Source organism: Felis catus, chromosome D1 (genome assembly GCF_018350175.1).
Source record: "Felis catus isolate Fca126 chromosome D1, F.catus_Fca126_mat1.0, whole genome shotgun sequence".
Classification (NCBI taxonomy): Eukaryota; Metazoa; Chordata; class Mammalia; order Carnivora; family Felidae; genus Felis; species Felis catus.
In genome coordinates, this window is record NC_058377.1 from 75,859,198 (window position 1) to 75,870,240 (window position 11,043).

At 37.4% G+C, this 11,043-nt stretch overlaps 1 non-coding gene across 1 annotated transcript; it reads left to right on the top strand.

Moving 5' to 3' along the window:
* The first annotated feature begins 4,257 nt into the window (after positions 1 to 4,257).
* LOC111556905 lies at positions 4,258 to 4,364 on the top strand. Its single transcript, XR_002736610.1, has one exon. It is a non-coding gene; the product is annotated as a U6 spliceosomal RNA (small nuclear RNA).
* The last annotated feature ends 6,679 nt before the right edge of the window (positions 4,365 to 11,043 follow it).

Sequence of the window (11,043 nt, forward strand, 5' to 3'; positions counted from 1 at the left end):
AACTCTGTGTCCTTTTAAACTGTTTGTGATACCTTTCAAAAAGTTCTAGACTATTCTCAGACCTTAATGTTCTGGATGTACTTAAAATTATATTTGGGTTTTAAAATATTCAGTTGGAATTTTTATTGAAAATTCATTAAATTTATAGATTAGTCTGAAAAGAATTTACATCTTTATAATAATCAGTCTTGTCACTGAAGGACATGTTAGGTCTCAGCATTTACTCAAGTTTTAATTTATGTGCTTCAGTAAAGTTTTATAGTTATTTTAGTTTACTTATTTTAATTCCAGTATAGTTAACATACTGTGTCATATTAGTTTCAGGTGTAGAATTTAGCAATTCATCACTTATATACACCACCCAGTGCTCATCATGATGGGTGCCCTCCTTAGTCCCCATCACCTATTTAACCCCCCCCCCCCCAGCCTCCCCTCTGGTAACCATCAGTTTGTTCTCTGTAGTTAAGTGTCTGTTTCTTGGCTTGTCTCTCTTTGATCATTTGTCTTGTTTTTAAAATTACACATATGAATGAAATCATGTGGTATTTGTCTTTCTCTGACATATTTTACTTATCATTATACTGTCTAGCTCCAACCATGCCATTGAAAATGGTAAGATTTTATTTTTTTGTTGTTTTTTTTAGTGTTTATTTATTTTTCAGAGAGGGAGAGGGAGAGAGAGGGAGAGAACACAAGCAGGAGAGGGGCAGAGAGAGAGGGAGACAGAGGATCTGAAGCAGGTTCTGTGCTGTCAGCACAGAGCCGAATGTGGGGCTCGAACTCATGAACTATGAGACCACGACCTGAGTCAAAGTCAGATGCTTAACTGACTGAGCCACCCAGGTGCCCCAAGACTTCATTTTTTTATGGCTGAGCAATATTCATATATATATATATATATATATATATATATATTCAATATTCAATATATATATTCTATATTCTATATTCAATATATATATATTATATATATATATATAATATATATATCACATCTTCTTTATCCATATATCTATCAATGGACACTTAGGCTGCTTCCATAATTTTGCTATTATATAAGATGCTGCAATAAATATAGAGGTGCATATGTCCCTTTGAATTAATGTTTTTGTATTTTGGGGGTAAATATCCAGTAGTGTGATTACTGGATCATAGGGCATTTCTCTTTTTAGCTTTTTGAGGGATCTCCATACTGTTTTCCACAGTGGCTGCACCAGTTTGCATTCCCACCAACAGTAGGAGAGGTTTCCTTTTTCTCCACATCCTCACCAACACTTGTTCTTTCTTGTGTTGTTGATTTTAGCCCTTCTGACAGGTCTCAGGTGATACCTCATTCTAGTTTTGATTTGCATTTACCTGCTGATGAGTGATGGTGAGCCACTTTTCATGTGTCTGTTGGCCATCTGCATATCTTCTTTGGAGAAATGTCTGTTCATGTCTCCTGCCCATTTTTTAATTGGATTATTTGTTTTTGGGGGTGTTGATTTGTATAAATTCTTTATAGATCCTGTATACTAACCCTTTATTAGATATGTTATTTGCAAATATCTTCTCCCATTCAGTAGGTTGCTTTTTAAATTTTTTTTTTTCCAACGTTTTTATTTATTTTTGGGACAGAGAGAGACAGAGCATGAACGGGGGAGGGGCAGAGAGAGAGGGAGACACAGAATCGGAAACAGGCTCCAGGCTCTGAGCCATCAGCCCAGAGCCTGACGCGGGGCTCGAACTCACGGACCGCGAGATCGTGACCTGGCTGAAGTCGGACGCTTAACCGACTGCGCCACCCAGGCACCCCAATTGCTTTTTAGTTTTGTTGGTGGTTTCCTTCGCTGTAGCGAAGCTTTTAATTTGATGTAGTACCAATAGTTTATTTTTGCTTTTCTTTCCCTTGCCTCAGGAGATGTATCTAGAAAATTATAATTTTTTCAAATAGGTTCTGCACATTTTGGTTCATCCAAGATATTATATTGTGGTTCTTGTCATTAATACTGACACCTGTTTTTCCATTATATTTTCTGACTGGTCGCTACTTTTCTATAGCATTCTATTCATAAATTATTGTTTAATAATAGAAAAATACTCTAATTAGTTCCAACAGTAGTTTTTTGTGGTTAAAGAAACATATAACATAAAATTTACAATCTTAACCATTTTAAGTGTATACCACAGCAGTGTTCATTATATGCATATTGTCATGCAATGAGATCTATAAAACTTCCTCACCTTGCAAAACTGATACTCTGTATCCACTGAATAACGACTCCCTTTCCCCCTCTCCCAGCCCCTGGTAACCACATTGTAACTTCTCTATTGTTTGACAACTTTGGATGCTTCATAGAAATAAGAGAAAGCAGTTTATATCTTTTTGTAACTGTCTTATTTTACGTAGCATAATGTTCTCAAGGTTCATCTATGCGGTCCCATATAACACAATTCCCTTGACTTTATTTTCTTGCATTTTCTAAATGGCCAATATAATCATATAATCTATAAATAATTAGCACTTTCTCTACTTTACTGATTCTTCATTTCATATCTTCTTCTGGTGTTTTATTATTTAGAAGAATCTTGGCTGATAATTGGAGATAATTTCTCATAATGGCATATTTTAGTAGCATAGTAGGTTACATTGTTACTTGTTCATTGAAGTTTTAAGTCAGGAACAAATGTTAATAGATAATCTTACATTGAAACATTTTTGAAATTTTACATTAAACCCTATTTGGCCATGTTACATCACTCTTTTAAAAATATGCTCAAATAGGGGCGCCTGGGTGGCTCAGTCGGTTAAGCGTCCGACTTTGGCTCAGGTCATGATCTCGCAGTTTGTGAGTTCAAGCCCCGCATCAGGCTCTGTGCTGACAGCTCGCTCAGAGCCTGGAGGCTGCTCCAGATTCTGTCTTCCTTTCTCTCTGCCCTTCCCTTGCTCACACTCTGTCTCTGTCTCTCTCAAAAAATAAAATAAACATCAAAAAAATTTTTTTTAATTTTGCTTAAATAGGGACTCCTGCGTGGCTCTGTGGGTTGAGCATCCCACTCTTGATTTTGGCTCAGGTCATGATCTCAGAGTCATGGGATCAAGCCCTGCATCAGGCTCCACACTGATCATGGAGCCTGCTTGGGATTCTCTCTCTCTCTCTCTCTCTCTCTCTCTCTCCCTCTCCCTCTCCCTCTCCCTCTCCCTCTCCCTCTCCCTCTCCCTCTCCCTCTCCCTCTCCCTCTCCCTCTCCCTCCTCCCCAGCTTGCTCGCTCTCTCTCTCTCTCTCTCTCTCTCTCTCTCTCTCTCAAATAAGTTTTAGGGCACCTGGGTGGCTCAGTTGGTTAAACGTCTGACTTTGACTGAGGTCATGATCTCACAGTTGGTGGGTTCAAGCACCTCATCGGGCTCTGTGCTAACAGCTCAGAGCCTGGAGCCTGCTTCAGATTCTGTGTCTCCCTCTCTCTCTGCCCCTCCCCCACTTGTGCTTTGTCTTTCTCTCTCACTCTCTCTCAAAAATAAACATTAAAAAAAATTTTTAATCTTTAAAATAAGTTTTAAAAATGAAAAAAAAAATAATATGCCCAATAGGTTTGCTGTTATTTCATCTGATATATTTATATCTATAATCCTACCCTGGCATTTTTTTTTTAATTGCTATCTGTTAAGATGCGCTATCAGTTTTGAACTATATTCATGTTGTAACATTAGGAAAGTCTTCATGGTTTTCTGTTCTCTGGAATAGTTTAAATGCAGGAGCATACCTGTTCCTTAAGAGGTACACTTATCTCACATAGTGGTTTTCTTTCTTTCTTTTTTTTTTTTTTCGTTTTTGTTTTTTGGGGTTTTTGTTTTGTTTTGTTTTGTTTTCAATATATGAAGTTTATTGTCAAATTGGTTTCCATACAACACCCAGTGCTCATCCCAAAAGGTGCCCTCCTCAATACCCATCACCCACCCTCCCCTCCCTCCCACCCCCCATCAACCCTCAGTTTGTTCTCAGTTTTCATAGTGGTTTTGTTTCAAACTCTTTTATAGGAGGCATCAGTCATGACACTCTAAAAAAAGGAATCAGGTTTGTTGAGGTATAATTTACATAGAGTAAAATTCACCCTTTTTAGATGTATAACTCAATGAGTTTTGCGATACATGCAGTCACGTAAACACCAACCACTCTAGATATAAAACAGTCCGGTTATCTCCAAAATGTTACCTCATGCTAGCCCCTGACAACTCTGAACCTGTTCCTTATAGTTTTGCCTTTTAAAAAATATCATATAGTGCTCATTTTGGCAACACGTAGACTAAAATTGGAATGATACAGAAAAGATGAGCTTGGCCCCTGAGCAAGGATGACACACAAATTTGTGAAGCATTCCATATTTTTTTTTAAAGTCATATAAATTAAAAAAAATTTTTTTTTCACATTTTTTTATTTTTGAGAGAGAGAGACAAAGCACAAGCAGGGAAGGGGCAGAGAGATAGGGAGACACAGAATCTGAAGCAGGCTTCGGGCTCTGAACTGTCAGCACAGAACCCGATGCGGGGCTTGAATCCACAAACCATGAGATCATGACCTGAGCCAAAGTTGGACGCTTAACCAACTGAGCCACCCAGGCACCCCAAAAGTCATATTAATATTAAAGGGGATTCTTTGAATGGAAAGGAAAGACAGAAGTGACAAAGACAAGAAAGGAACAGAGAAAATCTCCAGAAACAATAACAGAACAAGTAATAAAAAGTCATATAAATGGAACCATATAGCACATAGCCTTTGGTCTCTGACTTCTTTGACTCAGCATAATGCTTTTGTGATTCGTGGTGTCATTACATGTATCAGTCATTCATTCATTTTCATTGTTGAGTAGTATTTTTCATTGTTGAGTAGCTGGATTTAACAAACTTTGTTTATCCATTCACCAGTTGATAAACATTTGGGTTATTTCTAATTTTTAGTGACTATGAATGAAGTTGCCAGCAACAGTCACCTATAGGTTTTGTTTGTACGTGTGTCTTCATTCCTTTTGGGTAAATAGCTAGGAGTGGAATTTCTGGGTCATTTGGTAAGTACATTTTTAACTTTATTAGAAGGTATCAAATTGTTTTCCCAAGTGACTGTACTATTGTATATATCCACCAGCAATGTATGAGAGTTCCATTTGCTTCACATCCTCACTTGAGCTTCCTGTTGTCTAGCTTTCTTTCCTTACGGCCATTCTAATAAGTGGTATCTCATTGTAGCTTTAATTTGCGTTTCCCTAAAGATGTTAGCATGTTTACATGTGCTTATTGGCCATCCAAATCTCTCTTTTGGTGATGTGGATGTTCAGATTTTTTGTTAATTACATTATTTTCTGGGGCACCTCGGTGGCTCAGTCAGTTAAGCCTCCGACTTCAGCTCAGGTCATGATCTTGCGGTTCGTGGGTTCGAGCCCCGTGTCAGGCTCTTTGCTGACAGCTCAGAGCCTGGAGCCTGCTTCAGATTCAGTGTCTCCCTCTCTCTCTGCCCCTCCCCTGTTCGTGCTCTGTCTCTGTCTCTCTCTCAAAAATAAATAAACATTAACAGTTTTTTCTTATTACTGAGTTATAAAGAGTTCTTTAGACATTCTGAAGGTAAGCCCTTTATCAATTTTTTTTGCAGATATTTTCTCTTTGTGGTTTGATTTTTTATTTTCTTAGTAATGTCTTTGAAAGAACAGAAATTTAAATTTTTTATTAAGTCCATTTTGTCGACTTTTTATGTGTCTCAAATTTAAGAAATATTTGCTTAAATATAAAATCGTAAAGATTTTTTTCCCATGAATTTTATAGTTTTGGGCTTTACATTTAGGTCTCTGACCATTTTTGGTTAACTTTTGTATATATGGTGAATAACATTGAGATTTTATTTAATTTCAATTTTTTTGGCATATAAATGTTCCATTTATCCATCACCATTTCCTCAAAAGATTACACTCTGTCCATTGAAATATATGGAAACCTTTGTCAAAAATCAGTTGACTAGGGGCGCCTGGGTGGCGCAGTCGGTTAAGCGTCCGACTTCAGCCAGGTCACCATCTCGCGGTCCGTGAGTTCGAGCCCCGCGTCAGGCTCTGGGCTGATGGCTCGGAGCCTGGAGCCTGTTTCCGATTCTGTGTCTCCCTCTCTCTCTGCCCCTCCCGCGTTCATGCTCTGTCTCTCTCTGTCCCAAAAATTAAAACAAAACAAAACAAAACAAAACAAAAAAAAAAAACGTTGAAAAAAAAATCAGTTGACTAGATCTGTGACATATTTGTAGACCCTCTATTCTGTTTTATTGATCTATATGTCTTTATCTACTGGAATATCTCACTGTCTTTATTAGTGTAGCATTAGAGTAAGTCTTTTTTTTTTTTTTAAGTATAGTTGATGCACAATGTTACCTTAGTTTCAGGTGTACCACTTAGTGATGTAACAAGTTTTTATATTGTGCTATGTTCACCACAAGTGTAGCTACCATCTATCCCATTCCACCCCTATTATAATATCATGACTATATTTCTTATGCTATGCTTTTTATTGCTGTGACTTACTTATTCCATAAGTGGAAGGCCGTATCTCCCTCACCCTTTACCCATTTTGCCTATTCTCCCACCCCCCTTCCCTCTGGCAACCATCAGATTGTTCTCTGTATTTATAGGTCTGATTGTGCTTTTTGTTTGGTTATTCATTTGTTTGTTTTAGACTGCACTTATGAATGGAATCATATAGTATTTGTCTTTCTCATTCTGACTTATTTCACTTAGCATAATACCCTTTAGGTCCATTCATGTTGTCTCAAATGACACAATTTCATCCCTTTTAAGACTGTAATATTTCTTTGTTTATATATGCTGTATTTTCCTTATCCATTCTTTTTATTTATTTTTTTTGAGAAGGAGAGAGAGAGTATGTGTGTGAGTTGGGGAGACGAGGAGAGGGAGGGAGGGAGGAAGGGGGAGAGACAGAGAGAGAGAGAGAGGGAGGGAGGGAGGGAGGGAGAGAGAGAGAGAGAGAGAGAGAGAGAGAGAGAGAGAGAGAGAATCTTAAGCAGATTCCATGCTCAGCATGCAGCCCAACGTGGGGCTCGATCCCACAACCCTGGGATTATGACCTCAGCTGAAATCAAGAGTCAGACACTGAACTGACTGAGCCACCCAGGTGTCCATTCATTCATCTACTGATAGACAATTAGGTTGCTTCCATATCTTGGCTATTGTAAATAATGCTGCAATAAATATGGTGGTGCATTTGTCTTCTTGAATTAGTGTTTTCGTTTTCTTTGGGTAAATACCCAATAATAGATTTATTGGATCATATGGTATTTTTATTTTTAATTTTTCTAGGAAGCTCCATACTTTTTTTATAGTGGCTGTACTAATTTATATTTCTGCCAATAGTGCACGAAGGTTCCTTGAAATCAGTTGATGTTCTATTTTTTCAAAGTTGTTTTGGCTATTTTAGGTACTAGATTTTCTATATTAATTTTAGAATAAGCTTTTGACTTATAATTTCTGCAAAATATCCTACTGGAATTTTGATTGAGATTGATTCAGATATATAGATCAATTTGAGGAAAGTTGACATCTTCCCAGTATTGGGTCTTGCAATCCATGAATGTAGTATATCTGTTTATGTAGGTATTCAATTTCTTTCATCAGTGTTTTGAAGTTTTCAGCACATAAATCTTGCACATATTTGGTTATATTTATTTCACTTTTTTGATGCTATTGCAAATAGCATTTAAAAATTTAATTTCTGATTTTTCATTGCTAGTAGATAGAAATAATTGATTTTTGTATATTGACTTGCAGACTGCAGCCTTGCCAAACTCACCTATTCTAGTACCATTAAAAAAAGTAGATTATGTGGGATTTTCTACTTAAATGATCATGTTGTCTGCAAATAGTTTTATTTCTTCCTTTACAATTATTTTATTTCTTTTTCTTGCATCTTTGCATTAGTTACAATCTCCAGTATAATGATGAATAAGGGTAGTAAGAGTAAACTTCCTTGCTTCTTTGATTTTAAAGAGAAAAGCATTCAGTTTCTTACCACTAAGTATAACATTAGCTATAGGTTTTCATAGATGGCCTTTATAAGGTTGAGGCAGTGCCTTTCCATTTCTAGCTTGCTGAAAATGTTATCATGAATGGATGTTGGATTTTGTCAAATTTTTTTTTGCATCTATTGATGTGAGCGCAGAGCGTTTTGTTTTTAGTTCATTGACATGATTGGTTAACTTTCAAATAATGAATGAACCTAAATATTTGAATGTCCCCAAATATTTTGGGGACAACCTCAATTTGATTGTGTTATATAATCTTTTATATGTTGATAGATTCAATTTGACAAAATTTTATCAAGGATTTCTGTGTTAGGATTCCTAAGATTCTCTTCCTATAATGTCTTCCTCTGTGTTTGCTATTAGGATGATGCTGGCTTCATAAAATGACTTGGGAAATGTTTTCTTCTATTTTATGTACACATTTGTACAAAGTTGGCATATTTCTTCCTTAAATGTTCACCAGTGAACCCATCTAGGCCTGAAGTAGTTTGTATCTTTCAAGGAATTTGTCCATTTTTCCTAAGCTATCAATTCATTGGTATAAAGATGTTTACAATATTATCTTATTATAATTTTAGTTTCTGTAGGGCTTATATTGACATCCTCTCTTTCATTGCTAATGTTGGTAATTTGTGTCTTCCCTCTTTTTTTTTTCGTGATCAGCATGGCTAGAAGTTTATCAATTTTATTGATCTTTTCAAAGAAAAACTTTTAGCTTCATTGATTTTTCTCTATTTTTCATATTTTATTGATTTCTGCTTTTATTATGTCCTTCCCTTTGCTTGCTTTGGTTTTAATTTGATTTTTTTAAATTTCATAAATGGAATCTTAGATTATTGACCAAAAGACTTACTTGTTTTCCAATATAAACATTTAGTGCTATCTACTTTCCTCTTGGTGACATGAATGTGAAAAATGAACTTGTTTCATGCTTTTTATTTTACCCAGTCTAGGTTGAATTGACAATTTCTAAATGCTTAATGACAGTGTCTGCGTTACTTATCATTGATTGGTCATAATCATTTTGGTCAGCAGGTCACATTTGAGTATCTCTGCTTTAGATAATAGAACCTGGGTTCTAACCCAGGTTTGCTCACCACATGGATTAAGTAGTGAGGGCTGGAAGGAGACTATTGCACCTGTAACCTGTGGGCCAGCCACCCAGAAGGAGAAAGAGACAGGCCTTGTGGAAACAGCAACTTTAATGCCTCACACACCCCCAGGAGAGAGAAATAGCTGTAAGGAATCAGACTCTAGCCCTCTCCCACCTTAGGGAGTAGCCATTAAGAGGAAGGACTAACGGTCATTCTAATATCCAAAAGAAAGTAGAAATTCTGTCTCCACAAACCTATATAAATAAGGAGAGAGACAATGATTCCACTTGCCTTGTTACTCTCCTATTACATCCACTTCCCTGATTTGCCCACCTTAAAAATCAATTATATTTAATAGTTTCCTAACTAAACTCACAGTGCTTAAGTGCTATGCATAAACTCAACCAGCTTGTTAGTGTTAACAAAGAGAATGAAAGAGTTCTTGACTCTTAGCCTAATGTATTCTTTTCACAATAGTAAGTTTAAATTATCTTTCCCTTGCCTTTTAGCTTATAGTCAAAGTGAAGGTGTCTGTGTGTGTGTGTGTGTGTGTGTGTGTGTGTGTGTGTGTGTGTGTGAAAAGAAAGAAAGAGAGATGTGGATTTTCATTATTTAAAGGTTTTGATTAATCAACTTCTGGTTAATAGATATGAATATCATAACAAAGATTTCTGTATTAAGAAATAGGAATTTGAAGATACCATATTGTCAACAGTGAGATATGTCAGAGTCACTGAACTTTGGAGCTGGGATCTGTAGGACTCAAAACTCTGTACTCTTTTCATTTTGTCTCTTTGCTTCTCACATGTGATTACAAGTCCCAAGTCATAAAGGCACTTGGCTGTCGAGTCCCAAAGGCATCATTTTCTTGCTGTTTTCTCAATTGCACAACACTTGCCCCCAGAGTACTGACCCTGGGACATAGGGCTCTACTGATTGCCCTTATTCTCACTTTACAAGAGGAACGAAGGTTTTCATGAAGTGCAGTGTTTGAAGCTGAAACTAGTGTTGAAAGAACAGTTGCTCCTCTTACTAAAGTGTCCCAAGAGCAAGGAGTCCATTTGCTTTCTCCTCCCAGCCAGCCTCCCACCCCCAACTCACACCCCTTTTACCAAAGCAAAGGAGTATGCGTCTATCTGCATAGTCATTAAAATGCACCAAGTCTCAGAACTGGCTTTCTCTCCCCCCATTCTACTGCTTGACAAAGGATTTGTGACAAAAGACCTTCTTCCCGGTTTGTAAAACAGTTGTGTAAAACTCGGACTGTAAAGTCACAGTTGACTGCTTTAATGTGGAACAGCTGGGAGGGTGTAGACACACTGGCAGGTTGAGACAGGGACTGGGAATGGTCCCCCATTCTGCGAAGGGTCGACTTAGTCACACCACCTGCTGCCCCTATTATTTCAAGAGCAAACCAGTCATGACAGCCTCAACAGACGGACACACGGCACCAGACGGTGCAAGGGAAGTTAAGAAAAGATAAATTAAGTGATCAATAAAGATAAGGGACCTGCTCAGCAGTAAATGGTGCTGACAGACCAGACAAAACATGAAGCAAACGGGCATTTGATAATGTGGGGGTGTGTGGAGCTTAGCGTCAACCTTCATAGTATTGACATTTCGGACACCACTGGGACATTGGCAGTGGATTTTCCTGGCTAGGCTGACTTGAGTTGGAGGTGGTTGCCTTTATCTTTCCATTGTACATGCAGAAGAGTTCAGGGTCCATTTTAGAAGTGTACTAAGCTATATACATGGAGGAAGTCACAGCCGGCATTGACCTAAGCCAAACTAGATAGTGCATGGGTATGAAATTGGAGGTTTAAGGTCCACAAAGATGCCTCTCCTTTTGACTTATTTGAACATTCATTAGTTTGTTCACTCCATCTAATCTTGAACAAGCATCT